Genomic DNA, 15,678 nt, shown 5'->3' with positions numbered 1-15,678 from the left:
CATTATCAACAATAGTTCAAGTATGGAAAGAGCCCCACCGTCCATTGACTGATGAATGGATAAAGAAGATGTGGTGTATATATACAATGGAATATTACTCAGCCATCAAAAAAGAATGAAATCTTGCCATTTACAGTGACCTGGATGGAGCTAGAGTGTATTATGTTAAATAAAATAAATCAGTTAAAGAAAGATAAATACCATATGATTTCACTCATAGGTGCAATTTAAGAAACAAAACAGTTGAACATGGGGGTGCGGGGGGGAAGAAAAGAAAGAGAGAAAAAGAGACAAACCATAAGGGACTGTTAATGATAGGGAACAAACTGAGAGTTGATGGAGGGAGGGAGGTGGAGGATGGGCTAAATGGATGATAGGTGTAAAAGAGGGCACTTGTTGGGGTGAGCACTGGGTATTATACCTAAGTGATGAATGACTGAATTCTACTCTGGAAACCAATCTTATGCTATATGCAAGTAAATATAATTTAAATAAAATTTTGAGAAAAAAAAAAAAGAGAGAGACATGAGAGGAAGGAAAGGGCTGGATGCAAGCAGAGAGAGTGGAAGGCCAGTGTGTGCTGACCTGTCAAGGGCGGGGGCGGCGTGAGGTGGCCCAATGCGGGGAACCCAGCTTTCTGCCTATTTGTGTGCAGTCTTTTCTGAAGTGAACTGGAGAGTTGGCTTACTTAACAATCTCAGGGCAATTCCCTAAAGGAAAAATTTATAATCGCATTTCTGGCTAGATATCTATCAAAATCAGAAGAAGCTGGGCTGCCTGGTGGCTCAGTGGCTGAGCGTGCCTTGGGCCCAGGGCATGATCCTGGGGTCCCAGGATCGAGTCCCACATCGGGCTCCCTGCAGGGAGCCTGCTTCTCCCTTTGCCTGTGTCTCTGCCTCTCTCTCTCTACATCTCTCATGAATAAATAAATAAAACTTAAAAAAAAATATCAGAACAAGCTTTCCTGCAGAAGAGGAGTTAGGATAAATTACCAGACAGAAGATATACAGGGTGGAGGATGCAGCTCAACGAAAGGAAAGAGGCTCATACGAGCCACATTGTTGTGAAATTTCAGAACTCATAGGACAAAAGAAAATGATGACTTCCGGAGTAAAATAAACAAATAATAATAACATCAAAGTCCCATCATCCAGTGGCAAGTCATCAAAATAGTTAACACTTGGTATGGCCTGGGCCCTGACCCATCAGAATGGACGCTACTGGAAGTAGCACTAAGGTAGAGTCCTGTGGTGCTGGACATTAGCCCTATAGCTGTTTGGGTTGTGGAAAGGTCTAGGGGATCCAAGAGGAGAGTCTGCAGTGGCCAGGACACCCTGGGGAGACTTTGGCAAGGGGATGATCATTTGACTGATGATCATTTCAGAAAGGTCATGTCCCAATTGCTACAAAAGAATTTCTATATTTTAGCAATGGGTGTGGCTCTGTTTGGTGTGAAACATCTGCTCTTGACCGCACTCCCCCAAGATAAGGAGCTCAATCAAAATGGTATTCTCAGCACTGGTTCAGTGCCTTCAGGTATCTGGGAAACAAAGAAATCAAACCAGAATTCTTTACTTAGCCACATTATCTATCAGTATAAGTTGTTTTTCAGATTTACAAGGCCTCAGGAAATGGACCTCCAATAAAGTGATGAATTTAGATTTGGTGGGACCTGAAGCTTATGCAATTGGGGGGGAAGGGGCTCTTGTTAAGAAAAACACTAAAAAAATCACTACTCCACAATTCAGTACAAAGGTGAGTATTTATTTAGAATAGTGAAGGAATTGCAAATAAATGTGTTAGCTTTAAATATTAAATATTGAGGGCACCTGGGTGGCTCAATGGTTGAGCGTCTGCCTTCGGCTCAGATCGTGATCCCGGGGTCCTGGAATCGAGTCTCGCATCAGGCTCCCTGCAGAGAGCCCACTTCTCCCTCTGCCTGTGTGTCTCTCATGAATAAAATCTTTTAAATAAAAATTAAAAATAAATATTAAATACGGAGTCAGTAAATAAAAATTTTTCTGGATTTTAGGTTTGTAATATTTGGTTGCTTCTTCATAGGACAGTTTTGCATTTTTATAGAGACAATAGAAATATTCAGTCTTTTCTGTACTATGGTTGACCAAAATTTGTTATTTCTTATTGATAGTATAGGAAACTAATGTGTTCAGGGGCGCCTGGGTGGCTCAGGTATTAAGTAAGCATCTGCCTTTGGTTCAGGTCATGATCCTGGGGGTCCTGAGGTCAAACCCCATGCCGGGCTCCCGCTCACTAGGGAGTCTGTTTATCCTTCCCCCCCCCCTACTTGTGCTCTCTCTCTCTCTCTCAAATAAAAACTTTTTTTTTTTAATAAAAGGAAACTAATGTGTTCATATTGAGATATGACCTCAGGCCCTGAGTTGGTAAGCCTAATGGAGGGGAGGAGACACAGAGAGAAGAGTTTTCTGGAAGCCATTTCTTCTCTGATTTAGCAGGTACTCAGAAGTAGCCATGACTCTTATACCAAAACTCAGTGTATCCCTGACTCAGCTGCCCCTTAGCCAAATTTCAACATACTTCTAGACCACTGCATCATCGTCTAGCAAGATGGGCATGACAGAGGATAAGTAGGAGAGAGAGGTTGTCCTAAACAATTGCTGTTATGCTATCTCATTTTTGCAGATTTTATAAAAGCACACAATCATGCTCCGAAAGCAAAGGCCCTTCATTCCCAGGGCTTTGGAAGAAGCTCATGCTATGGGGAGGGTCTTAAAGCTTTTATGCTTTATTAACACCACTGTAAATCCATCTTTACTCCTCTGTTTCTATCCTGGGAAACTGTTCCCAAGCAAAAATCAGGATCAAGTAAAAAAGAAAAAGCTGTGGGATCCAGGAAATAGTGGGTCCTATTCTAGAGAGCTCTGAAGAAGGTTGATAGAAGGCTATGATTCTGAGTCCGAGAAAGCAGCATGTTCTAATTGATGTAGGACGAGCAGGGCTCCAGGAGTACACATGTGCGACCTCAGAAGTGCAGGCCTGAGATACTTGGAAGATGCCCAGAGGATCCCATAAAATAGCTCGGCCATAAGTGGCTAGTCCAGGTATATGGATCACCAAAGCTCATACCATCAAGACAATCTACATTTTTCAGTAGACTTGATGTCCAGCCGACTGCTTACTATCTCCAACGGCTAGGAATCCAAGCAGAAAAGGGGTTTGCTCAGTAGTTTGATACTCATCTCCCATTTGATTTTGATGAATAGATGAACAGTGGTGATTATATTTTAAAAAGAGAGAACTAGGGATGCCTGGGTGGCTCAGTGGTTGAGCGTCTGCCTTCGGCTCAAGGCGTGATCCTGGAGTCCTGAAATCAAGTCCCATGTTGGGCTTCCTGCAGGGAGTCGGCTTCTCCTTCTGCCTAGGTCTCTGCCTCTCTCTCTCTCTCTCTGAGTCTCTCACAAATAAATAAATAATTAAAAAAATTATATATATATATTAAAAAGAGAGAATTCTATCCAGTCTATATTAATGGAGAAAGAAACAGAGAGGTAAGGATATAATTTAAAGTCAGAAAGATAAGTAGATGAATTGAAAAGGTCATGAACATGTACTTCATACCCACATATATGCATGTAGTAGGGGAGTGTGTGAGAGAAAAAGATATTGGGGTGTAAGCAAACTAAACCATTGCTTCGCATAACAAAATTCAAGGATAATATATAAAGCTGATAAACCCAGAAATAGCTCCCTGAGCTTGTTAATGAGAATTTCAGAGACAGCCACAGAAGAGCTCGATCAGGAATGATTAAAGGTGACCACCTGTGGAGAACAGGATGGAAGGTGCGGGGGCAGGCACGGGACAGGTGCTTTTCCTTTCCAGCATCTCCACATTATTTGATTTTTAGAAAACATGTGTATGTCATTCTGATGAAAAAGAAGAGGGCAACCCGGGTGGCTCAGCGGTTTAGCACCACCTTTGGCCCAGGGCCTGATCTTGGAGTCCCGGGATCCAGTCCTGCCATGGGCTCCCTGCATGGAGCCTGCTTCTCCCTTTGCCTCTCTCTCTGTGTCTCTCATGAATAAATAAAATAAAAATAAAAAATAAATAAAATTAAAAATAAAAAAAAGCAACTCAGGTTAGAACCTTTCTCAGAGTCTGGACAGTGGGATTTGGGTCTATAACAGCACTTTTCGACCTTCAGCCTCCATCTGACCTTTGCCTGGAACAGAATGAGTTTGTAATGCAGCCTTTTGATTTCGGGAGCTCCGTCAATACTTATATAGAATTTCAGCTCGTGCAGGCCCGGAGAGCTTCCGTCCATCCGGAGACCACGCCGCTCGAACCATCCTTGCCGCTCGAGCCTTCCTTGCCCCTCGAGCCATCCTTGCCGCTGGAGCCATCCTTGCCTTGGCAGCAGGCCCGGCGCTCCTCACCGGGGCGCCAAACCCAAGGGCTCTGGGTCGGCGGGGGCGACCTTGTCAAGGGCCCGGCTGGCTCTTCTTTACCTTCGTCTTTCTTCTGGGTTACTTTTCCCCAACATCAGGACGAGGATGTGTTTGAGAAGCACAGACAGAGCAGGAAGGGGGCGGCTCCACCCGGGCTGCTCCCCTGCGTCCTGAGGCCCGTCCTGCTGCTGCCCGCCTGCCCCGGGTGTCCCCTGCCCTGGCCCCCAGGACACTGCTCCCGGCCCCGGGGCGGCCACCCACGGAGTCGTGAACTGGAGAAGCCTCGGCTTCCACGCACGTGTGTGCAAGGGTGGAGCAGGGCGGCAGCGGGGGCTGTGGGGGGAGTGTGTGTGTGGGGTAGGGTCCGGGTCCGCTGCCCGGGAGGGTCACCCGCGGAGCAGGGCGCGTGCGTGCGGCGTGGCGGGGGATCTCGGGACCCACCTGAGCCCAGCTCGGAGCCGCTCCCGGGATGCCCCCGGCCCCCCCCCCCGCGTAACGAGGACAACCGACCGCAGCCCGAGGCCACTGCAGCTGGCTCAGGATTGGGGCCCAGGGGTGTCCCCGCCGCTGCCTCCCTCCGTCGCCAGCGCAGGGCCTTTAAGGGAAAGACACCGAGAGGGACGGCGGCGGGACCGAGGTTGCGCAGGTCACAGAACAGACAGGCAAATGAGGGGGGGCGGGTGCGTGGAAACCCCCAAGGCCGGTCCCTCCCCTCGGCCCGCGAGTCCCTTCACTCACAGCCACGTGGGTCGCGTGTGGCCTGGCCCCGCGCCCGGGCAGCACCCCGCTCCCTGTCGCTTCCCGTCGCTCCCCGCACCCCACTCCCCGCACCCCGCTCCGCACTCCCCGCACCCCGCACCCAGCTCCCCGCACCCCGCTCCCCGCACCCAGCTCTCCGCACCCCGCTCCCCGCACCCCCTTCCCGGCTCCCCGCTCCTCGCTCCCCGCACCCCAGCTCCCCGCACCTCGCTCCCCGCACCCAGCTCCCCGCACCCCCTTCCCGGCTCCCCGCTCCTCGCTCCCCGCACCTCGCTCCCGGCACCCAGCTCCCCGCACCCCGCTCCCCGCACCCAGCTCCCCGCACCCCCTTCCCGGCTCCCTGCTCCTCGCTCCCCGCACCCCGCACCTCGCTCCCCGCACCCCACTCCCCGCTCCTCGCTCCCCGCACCTCGCTCCCCGCACCCAGCTCCCCGCACCTCGCTCCCCGCACCCCGCTCCTCGCTCCCCTCACCCAGCTCCCCGCACCCCCTTCCCGGCTCCCCCGCACCCCGCCCCCCCCCCCCCCCCCCCCCCCCCCGGCCCCCAGCAGCTGGAGGCCTCGCAGGTCACGCCAGCCAGCGAGGCGCGGGCCCGGGCCTGGGCAGCTCCCTCGTCTGCAGGACGCGGCCACCCGGCTCTGCGGTCACCTCGCCCCGACGCTCCGCCTCCCCGAAGCCGCTGAGACTCCGCCCGGTTCCAGGGACGCGGCGGGCACCGGGGCTGCGTCTAGCACCGCGCGGCTTAGAGCGCCCCGCCCAGGCGCTTGGCCCCCGGCCTCCTCCGTCTGCCTCTCGCCTCTGCCTCTGCGCGGCTCCTCCGGACCCTGGATGGGCCCGAAGAGGTGGCCCGGGGGCGGGGGCCGGGGGGGAGAGGGCGGGCAGGCGGTTTCTTTTTCTCCCTCTGACACTCAGTTTGTGGAACTTGGGCGTGGAAGTTGGAGATGGCCTGAAAGACCGATGCAGTCGCTTCCCCACCTGCAAATAGCTCTGCGCTCTTTCCACTTGTACTTCTTCCCCATGTATAGGAAGAGAATCTCATTTTATATTATCCTGTATCTCACATTGGGGTCCCCATATGGCTTATGGCTTCCTAACCTTCAGGAACAGACCCTGCGGGCATTCTATGAAATATTTACTGAAAAAATCAAATATTTACTGAGAATCAGTGAGAAAACACTTGTACTACTGCATATATTTTTAAAGATTTTATTTATTCATAAGAGACACACAGAGGGAGAGAGAGAGAGAGAGAGAGAGAGAGAGAGAGAGAGAGAGAGAGAGAGAGAGATTGGCAGAGACCCAGGCAGAGGGAGAAGCAGGCTCCATGCAGGGAGCCCGGGACTCAATCTGGGGTCTCCAGGATCAGGCCCTGGGCCCAAGGCGGGCACCAACCGCTGAGCCCCCCAGAGATCTCCTTTGTGCTACTATATTAAAAGGTCCAATTTTCCCCAGGTTGAGTCTTTTAAAAATGATAAAGCACATGGCCATGGAATCATTGCACATTTTTAGGCTGCCTGGTGTTTAGTTTGTATGAGCTTGTAAACATCACACCGGTGCCTAATTTGAAACTCTCGCTGCCAGGGAACTGTTTGCTCAGGTGTAATTCAAGTGGGTTTCCTTTTTTTTTTTTTTCCCCAGAAAACACAAAGCAAACAAAATAGCATCTTCACGTCCTCTGTGCCCCACTCATTACAGACACATAGAACGTCTTCCAGGAAAGCCCTCAATCTCCCTTCTCCCCAGTTCTCAAGGCAGCGATAAAGGGGGAGAAGCACGCACGCGGGGAGTGCACACATCCAGCAGGCACACGGGGTGGGGACACTTCAGCACATGCCACATGAAAAGCACATACCATTTCTGTACTGGTTCCCCCCACACCGAGACCCCCAGGACCTATTACTTAATGAGCGTGGCCTTTGGAGCAGGCCTCGGTCCTTGAGATTTCTTCATCTGTTAAATAGGAGCAACATTTCCGAAGTCCTGACCTTGGCTGGGTGTGTAAAGACACAGGCCTGGGTCCCCCATGGAACACATCCTTGGTGAACCCCCAAGACGTGGAGGCAGGTAACGCCTGGATTCAAGTTTCTTCTTCTGTACGTCGAACTCGCCTCTAATACGTATCTGCGTGCATTTCTTTTATTACAGGTAGATGGCCTGACCTTGGGGCCTTAGAGGCGGTGGTAGTCCACCTCTTTGAGGTGGTAGTCCAACCTCTTTGAGGGAAGGGTGGGGGCACGGGAGGGGGATACAGAATTTACCTAAAGTCACACCCAGCAGTGAGTGGCACAGCGCAGATGAGCTCCTGCGATGACGACAAAGGGAAGGTAGGTTCCTAGTCCATTTATGACGTCAAACCACACTTACCCGCGGGGAGAAGTGCAGGTAGTCTTTCTACCTCCTAATTTTAGAATCAGTAGAGTTAGCCTAAGCTTCTGCTTTTGAAGTTGACTCAAAAGTGCCTTTGTTATCGAAAAATCCATATGGGTGGCGGAACCCAGACGGTGGACTTTTTTGTTTTGTTGGACAGAAAGGAAAACCGAGGCTTCTGTCACCTGCCAAGTAGCCTTGGGCTACATCCAAGCCAACCGTGCGCTCAACGAAGCAGACTAATAAAACAATGGGGCCTCTCTGGCTGCCGAGAGACTGATGAATATGCATGTAGAACACGCAGCCAGCGCAGCCTTTTCTCACCTTGAAGTTGAGCAGCGAGGCTTCTACCTTCTTAGTTGTTTGTTTGTTTTTTCCTAATTGAAAGTATGGTAGAACTGTGGGGCTAGAAGGGACCTTAGGGAAGACCGTTGGGCCCAAACCCCTCATGTCAGAGATGAACAGACCGAGGCCAGGAAGGAAAGTCTGTTCGGGGGCGTGCGGTGACCGGCTCGCAGTCTCAGACCCAGAGCAGCTCTTGGGGCTCTGGTTCCAGACGTTTGGTGCCCCCGCTGTTGCGCTCCCGTTTCCTTGATGGAGTTAATTGATTAAGGCCTCCTGGAAAGCAATTTAAGGCTCAGGTTACAAGCACTCAAGAAGAAAGGGGGGGGACGGGGGGGGGACGGGGACGGGGGTGTGTGTGTGACGTGGGGTGGGTGACTCCGCGTGATATCTGTCTGTGTTGGGGGCTCTGAGCAAATAAATCAGGGGGTCACCTCCACTCTTAACAGTATAGGTTGTGACCTAGGGCACATGACCTAGGTCATCTTAGAACCCACCAAATGCATTCTTGGGAGACAACGTGACAATTTCCGTTCTCTGAAGAACTGTTCTAAACCAGAGAAGTGTTAAATTATGGTTTATGAACTAGAAAAGTGGTTCCTGTCTCAATTAGCCATCCTCACACATGCAGCAGCCCTCACGCACCCGGCAGGCCGTATACCCCCCACTGCATCATGGGGAGGTGAGCCATCCCAAAAATCACTGTGAAGGACAGAATGCCACCCAGGCTCAAAGTAGGAGGAACAGGGCCTAGAATTCTCCTCCTCTTTTGCTGAATGTGAGAGAAACTACAGCACTGAAAATGAACTCATGTCAGCTTGACAAAACATGAGGGATCTCACCAACATGATGCACCTTGGAAAAGGCAAACCCAGGAGAACCCCTAAACTGGGGATTCAGTTTTAGGGTGATAGAAATCAAACAAGATGAAATACTATACTGTGTAGAAATGCATTCGTTTATGAGAAAACTTTTTTTTTTTTTTTTTTAAAGCAAGAGAATGGTTTAACACACAATTCAGGATGGGGTACTATCTGAGAAGGCCATGGGGGGAAATGATCGGAGAGAAGCAAGAATTGGTGATGCTCTTATTTATAAATTGGGTGGTGGGTCAAAAAAGCAGGGGAGGAGTAAGATATGAACCAACTTCTGGATAGAACTTCTGACTTTGTAATAATATTAGAGTCTTGATTAAGCAGGATGTCTTATTCCAATACTTGGATCATTTCTTAGCAAGAAGATACCCTATATTCTAGATCGTTTAGGAATAAGAACCCCAAAATAAGCGAGGCCACGTGCCACAGGGCTTCACTGATTCTTGCTCTGTAGTAAGTGACCACCCTAGCTAGTCACAGTATGTTCCGTTAAATGGAGTAAACTGGGAGACTAGGAATAGAGGGTAAAAACGGATCTGCAGCATGCAAAGGATGACAAAGTCCCAAGAGGAAGTCTTTAGGTAACAAAATAAATGCATTGAGATGTTCCACCTTCGTCCTGGGCGCAAGCTGGCTGCTGTGCTTCTAAGCAACAAGTTCTGATTCTAGATGGGAACAGGGGTGGGGGCAAGGCTTCCAGATCCTGGCTGCCTGGGGCCTGAGGCATAAACAATGTGCAGGGCCCACATGTCTGTCCGTGCCCCAAGTTAACTCAGTGGGTGGCGTGCTCCTATCCGAAATGGAACGTAATGATGCAAAAATAAGCCAGAGGGGGTACCCACGGCTGGCACAAATGACAAGCATCAAAACCTAAGTCAAGAGGATGGGAAAGGAGTCATGGGAGAGGAAAAAAAGGGAGGGAGGCCTGCTTTCTCCATCTTTCCCCTAGGACCGTCAACACGGATGAAGCACTTGGGGCACAGAGATGGGAGGAGTGGGCTTGTCTGCTTCATTATAGGAAGGACACAGAGTCCGATGAATAAGGGGGAATTGAATAGAATGTATTAGCTCCCGTTCCTTGGGCTTTCCCCTTCCAGCCATTGTTGCCCCAATTAGGGTCAGCTGTAATAGGGCCTGGTCGTTTCCAGCAGGGGCAGGGGCAGGGCTAGGGGCAGGGGCAGGGGCAGGGGTAGGGGCAAGCAGACTATGAGAGCCTCGCCCAACCAGTGGCTGGACGCTAGACTCAGTCACCCTGCGATCATCAATGCCTTGATTTCTCAGATACTTTCTAGATTCCTCCTGAAGCTACCGCTGAACCCCGCTCTTCCAACCCCTTAGCTGAGGCCGGATGCCCTGTACCAGTCTTTCCAATCTCTCTTCCATGGATTAGACTCTGCTCTTCTTACCCCATTAGCTTTCCTGGGTTCTGCTTCTCACTGGGTGGAATGTGCATTATAACTGTAGGATTCCAACCGCCGTGGCATCCCCAACATTCTAGAAACACGTCCCAGCCGGTCTTGGGCACTCTCTACACCAAGCCTGAGTTTGTCGATCTGATAGACGTTGTGATAAGGCCACTGTCACCACCTAGAGAATTGACATCCTTTACCATTGTCCTGTTTTCCCACAGATTTCTCTTTGCCGTGTGCACTATTACCAATCCAACAGCACTTCCCCTGTCTCATCATCTGCTATTGAAGCCCCAATCGTTTAGGTGGTTGGCAGAAATTCCTTGATCCTGGGAGGGCAAGTGACTGCTCTAGCCCGAATGAATGCAACATGACTACCCTAAAGGGTTATGGAGCTCTTAGAGCCCTTGGCCAGGGTTCCCGCAGGTGCCATACAACCAATCTTCTAAATTTCCTGATCAAAAAGCACTAGATTCATGTAGGATTCCTCTCTACATGAATCTACATTTTTATCCTCCTCTCATCTTCTTGCCTGGAATCCTGGCTTTGCAGGAGGAACAACAGCCATCCTCCAAACTAGTATGATGACAAAAGCCAACGTTGGCAGGAGGAACGTCTGTGTAGGAAGAAAGAGTCTGGTGCCCGAAGGCACTGCCTCCCTCCAGGCTAACCATAAGTAAGGAAATTAAATTCTTCTTTGCTTAAGCTTGGAAGTCTTGGAATTTAGATTGTTTTCTGACAAAAGTGAAGGTCTTTGACAGAGGGGCAGTTCTTTCCTGCTGAGAAGGTACACTAGTCTGAAGCCTGCTGGCTCCGGAGAGGTGGGGACTCCTAATGGAATTCATGGGCACTTGGGGGTGTGAGGGAGTTTTTTTCTGACCCGAGGAAGACAGACATGGCTAAGTGGGTTGACTCTTTAGTATGGAGGCACTGAGCACCGCCCTGGTGGCCAACAGCATCTAAGAGTTCCTCTTGGAAAAACTGTCCAGGCTGTGACAAAACCTGCCAAATTTTTCAGATCTCCAAACTGCTACCTCTCCTGCTGCTTTGTGTGGGTACGTATTACTTGCCAGGAAACACCAGACATTTTTAAGCGTTGTCCAGGAATCACATGAACCTCCTATCAGTTAAGTCCCATGGTTGCTCCTTGGTTTTGAAGCTCTGTGGGTGGCATGGGAGGTGCCCCTTCCCTCAAGGAGCTATGAAGTCCGGACTGGGAAACTGGAAGCAGCGGTGTCACTGAGAATGTTTCCCTCAACTTCTCTCACTAAGAGTGGGACTGTGGCAGCCTAGGAGGTTGTGAGGGCAGATGTAAGCAGCTGGTGAGGACAGTGGACCTGGTGGGAGGGGGCCTGGGGCCTAGAAGTGCCAAGTGTGGAGTGCCCAGCATAAAAGAAATAGCCTCATCAACAGGATGTGTGGTCTAGCACCAGAAATGGTAGATATTCCATCCAAACTCTTCAAGCTGAAAGTAAAAATACCCTAAAAATACCCTGAAGACAGAGAGAAATATGGGAAAACATTTTTTATGTCCTTGAAGAAAAGGAAGGCTGTTGCTACTTCTTCTTCTTCTTCTTCTTCTTCTTCTTCTTCTTCTTCTTCTTCTTCTTCTTTTTTATATTTTATTTTATTTATTTGAGAAAGAGAGAGAGAGCGTGAGTAGGGGGACAAGCAGAAGGAGAAGCAGACTCCCCACTGAGCAGGGAACCTAACACAGGGCTTGATCCCAGGACCCCAGGATCATGAGCAACCACTTACCTTACTGAGCCACCCAGGTGCCCCAGAAGAGTTTCTAAAACAAGATGCACAAAGCAAATGCCACAAAGAAAAAAATCAATTTGATGTAAAAAATGTTAAAATTATGTTTCACCCACGATAATATTTATAATACATGATTATGGGATTAGAAAGCTTTAAAAGATAATCCAAGATACGTAATGAACTCCTGTAAGTCAATAATAAGGAGACACTCATACCAATAGAAAAATGTCACAAAGGAAATTCGAATGGGTAAAAAGTAAGAAAAGTAACATATTTTATGTATTTTTTCTTTTTATATTTATTTATATTGTATGTTTGTTTAAAATAAACATATTGCATATTCAAATATGAAAATTAAAAAGATGTTGATCAAAAAAAAAAGATGTTGATCTTCACCAGGAAAATGCAAAAAACGAAAGCAAAGAAAGCAAGCAAAAATGAAAACAAATCAGCTATTTAACCTCCATTGAGTTGACACAAATTATAAAATTTGATAACGTTAAAAATTGGTAAGGTTGTGAAGAAATGAGTCCCTCACATTCTTCTGGAAACTTGACAGTTATCTGTTTAGAGTATCCCACTATTTGACAAAGCGATTCCCTATTGCAGTACCTCTGAGAGAGCCTTGCAGAGGTACCCGGGAGGGGATACAAAATAATGTTCATCACAAAATTATTTATGATAGTAAAAGACAGGAAACTAACTACCAAAGGTCTATCAACGGGGAGATAGTTGCTTTTTAAAAAAAAAAAAGCTATGGGGGCGCCTGGGTGGTTTAGTCAGTTAAGGGGCTGACTCTTGATTCTGGCTCAGGTCATAATCTCAGGGTCCTGGGATCAAGCCCCCTGACTTGGGCTCCCTGCTCGGCAGAGTGTGTTTGCCCTTCTGCACCACCACCCACTTGTGCTTTCTCTCTATTTCTCTCTCTCAAATAAATAAATAAATAAATAATTTTTTAAAAAGCTATGGTCACACCGTAGAGTATTATGAAATATTTAAGTAGAATAAGCTGAATTTCTATTACGTTGTCAAGAGAGGTATCCAAAACACATTGCTGAGGGAAAGGGTCAAGCTACAGAATTACAAAAAGAGTAACTCAGCTGAATCTATTACCATCTGCAATATTTCAGTTTTTAAAAAGAAGAATGAAGTCACATAGACACATATTACATGGATATAAGCTTTAAGGGCCTGATGCAAGTATATGGCAACATTTTTTTAAAGGACAGAAGTGGAGCGAAAGGGGAGTCTTAAGTGGAAAGGGATGGAAGAAAGAAAGGAACTGATGTGTTCCTGATACAGGTCATGAAAGAGAGGTATAGGGCAGCCCAGGTGGCTCAGCGCTTTAGTGCCACCTTTGGCCCAGGGCCTAATCCTGGAGACCCGGGATGGAGTCCTGCATGAGGCTCCCTGCATGGAGCTGGCTTCTCCCTCTGCCTGTGTCTCTGCCTCTCTCTCTCTCTCTCTTTCTCATTGTCTCTCATAAATAAATAAAAATCTAAAAAAAAAAAAAAAAGAAAGAAAAGAAAAGAAAGAGAGGTGTGATACAGAACATCTCACGAGGAGAGATTTCAACAAGGATTTGGTTGGTCATTGCATTCTGCTAATCGTCCTTTTGATGACTGAGAAATTAACCTTACAGAGCAAGTAGAAAGTCACTGTGGGTGCCTCCTCATTCTGGATCCTAGTGAAAGATTGCTTATTAAGTGAAGAAAAAGGTCACAGTGAACGCAGGGATGTCAGTTCAGTTCACCAAACCTTTACTGAGCATTTTTTAAGCATGAGTTACTGCTTCTGGCACCAGAGAATAATGATTAATATGGAACAATCCTTGATTCCAAGGTGCCTTTTTCTAGCACAAGAAAAATGTCATGCATTTTCAGTGTTAATGTGATACATGAAGACAGAGGAGCCATGTGCTGTGAAAGCCTGAAAAGAGCACTAGCCCCACCTGGGTGGTGGTGGTGGTGGGGGATGTTCAGAGGCAGCTTCCTGAATGTGGGGCATCTTGTTGGATGAGTGGCAGTTGCATTTGGTAAAAAGATGGGAAGAGCGGTGCATTCAGAGGAAAAGATGCCATGGTGCAGTGTGGAGTGACAGGTACCAAAAGCCACTCAGCAGTAGTTGGACAGAGCAGTGAGTGGGGTGGATGAGCTGAGGGTGGAGAGACTGGGTTGATCACGAGGACTTTGGATGTCATGCTGAGGAGCGTGGACTTCATCTTCAGGGGCAATGAAGAGGGTTAAGGCGAGCGCTCTGGCCAGATCTGGGCCTCAGATAAATCACTGTGGCAGTGGCGGTGTAGCCGTGTAGTTGAAAAACACATCTTTGGAGTTAGACAAGCAAGTTGGGAGCTAATGCAGAGGCCCACCCGAGAAATGACATAAGGTCTGTACTTCCTTAGGGTTTGCAATGAAGAGGGAGAAGAAGTCTGGGTTTAGATCATACTAGACTGTAAGGTAGATTTTTTTTTCAAGTCGTAAGCTTCATTTAAGAAAAAATTTATTTAAGAAAGAGAGCGAGGGGGAGGGAGAGAGCACAAGTTGGAGGGAGGGACAGAGGGAGAGGAAGCAGCAGACTCCCTGCTGAGCATGGGGCAGGACTCGGGTTCAATCCCAGGACCCTGAGATCATGACCCGAGCTGAAGGCAGATGCTCAACTGACTGAGCCTCCCAGGTGCCCCAAGTCATGAGCTTCTTAAAAGAAAGCTCACAGGGGAGGCTTTAGAAGTCCTTGAAGTGAGTAAATGTCTCCTTGAGAAAAAGCAATCGTTTGAAGAATCCATTGTGGCTGTTCTGGGACCTGCTTGGTGTCTTCAAATCCAGATATTTCCAATCATTTGTGTCATTACAGGAAAAAGGGAACACAAAAAATAAGCTGTACGTTCTGGGAAGTGAGCATGGCTTTGTTCCCATCAAATTCCCAGTGTCTCGTACAGTTCCTGGCACACAGTCAGTGCTCAATAATATTTGTTGAGAAAATGAATAAATAAATGAATGAATGAAAATTTCCTCATGGTAAGATCTAAACAAATAGTTTCAGCCTGGGTATTACCCTACATTAGTAATGTAGAAAATGCTAAAAAAAAAAAAAAAAAAAAAAAAGAAAGAAAGAAAGAAAGAAAAAGAAAAAAAAGACCAAAATAGGCATTTAAGGTGATGTTTAGAAAACAAAAAACTGTCATGTGTCGGTGGGTGCTGGAAGATAACCCTTCGACTCAACAACCTCTGGTTGTTGGACTGAAAATACGCGACCGTGTAGCAGTAGGATGGCACCGAGGTGGGCATCTCGCACCGGGGGCTGGGCAGACAGCGCTAGAGAGTTCACGCTGCAATGTGATGCTTTGTCCTAGAAGTTTCAGGAGTCACTTCCTTCGTAGAGCGATGGGCAGAAAAGTCATGAGGCCTGTTCCCTTCGTAGGAAAGTGCAGTGTCCCCTGTGCCAAGAAGAGGGGGTGTGCTGGGCAGGGCTATCTCTAGAAGTCCTTACCAGAAGTCCAAAAGAGAATTTGTTTAAAATACAATTCTCTTTCTTTCTTTTTATCCAAGTGTACTCTCTGTCTCTGCATCTCTGGCGTTAGGTCCGCGCTTCGCATGCTAAAGACCATGGCCTTAGCTACCATGCTGGATGTTTGGGCTTGCCCTTTGTCGGGCTCTATGGTTTCAGGTTGGCTGTAACCATCTCTGCTTGTCTGAATCCCTGGCTGGCAGCTGAAGAGGAGACGGTCCACGTAGATGGGTC

This window comes from Canis lupus, chromosome 18 (genome assembly GCF_003254725.2).
Source record: "Canis lupus dingo isolate Sandy chromosome 18, ASM325472v2, whole genome shotgun sequence".
Taxonomy (NCBI): domain Eukaryota; kingdom Metazoa; phylum Chordata; class Mammalia; order Carnivora; family Canidae; genus Canis; species Canis lupus.
Note: the sequence above shows the minus strand (reverse complement) of the source record.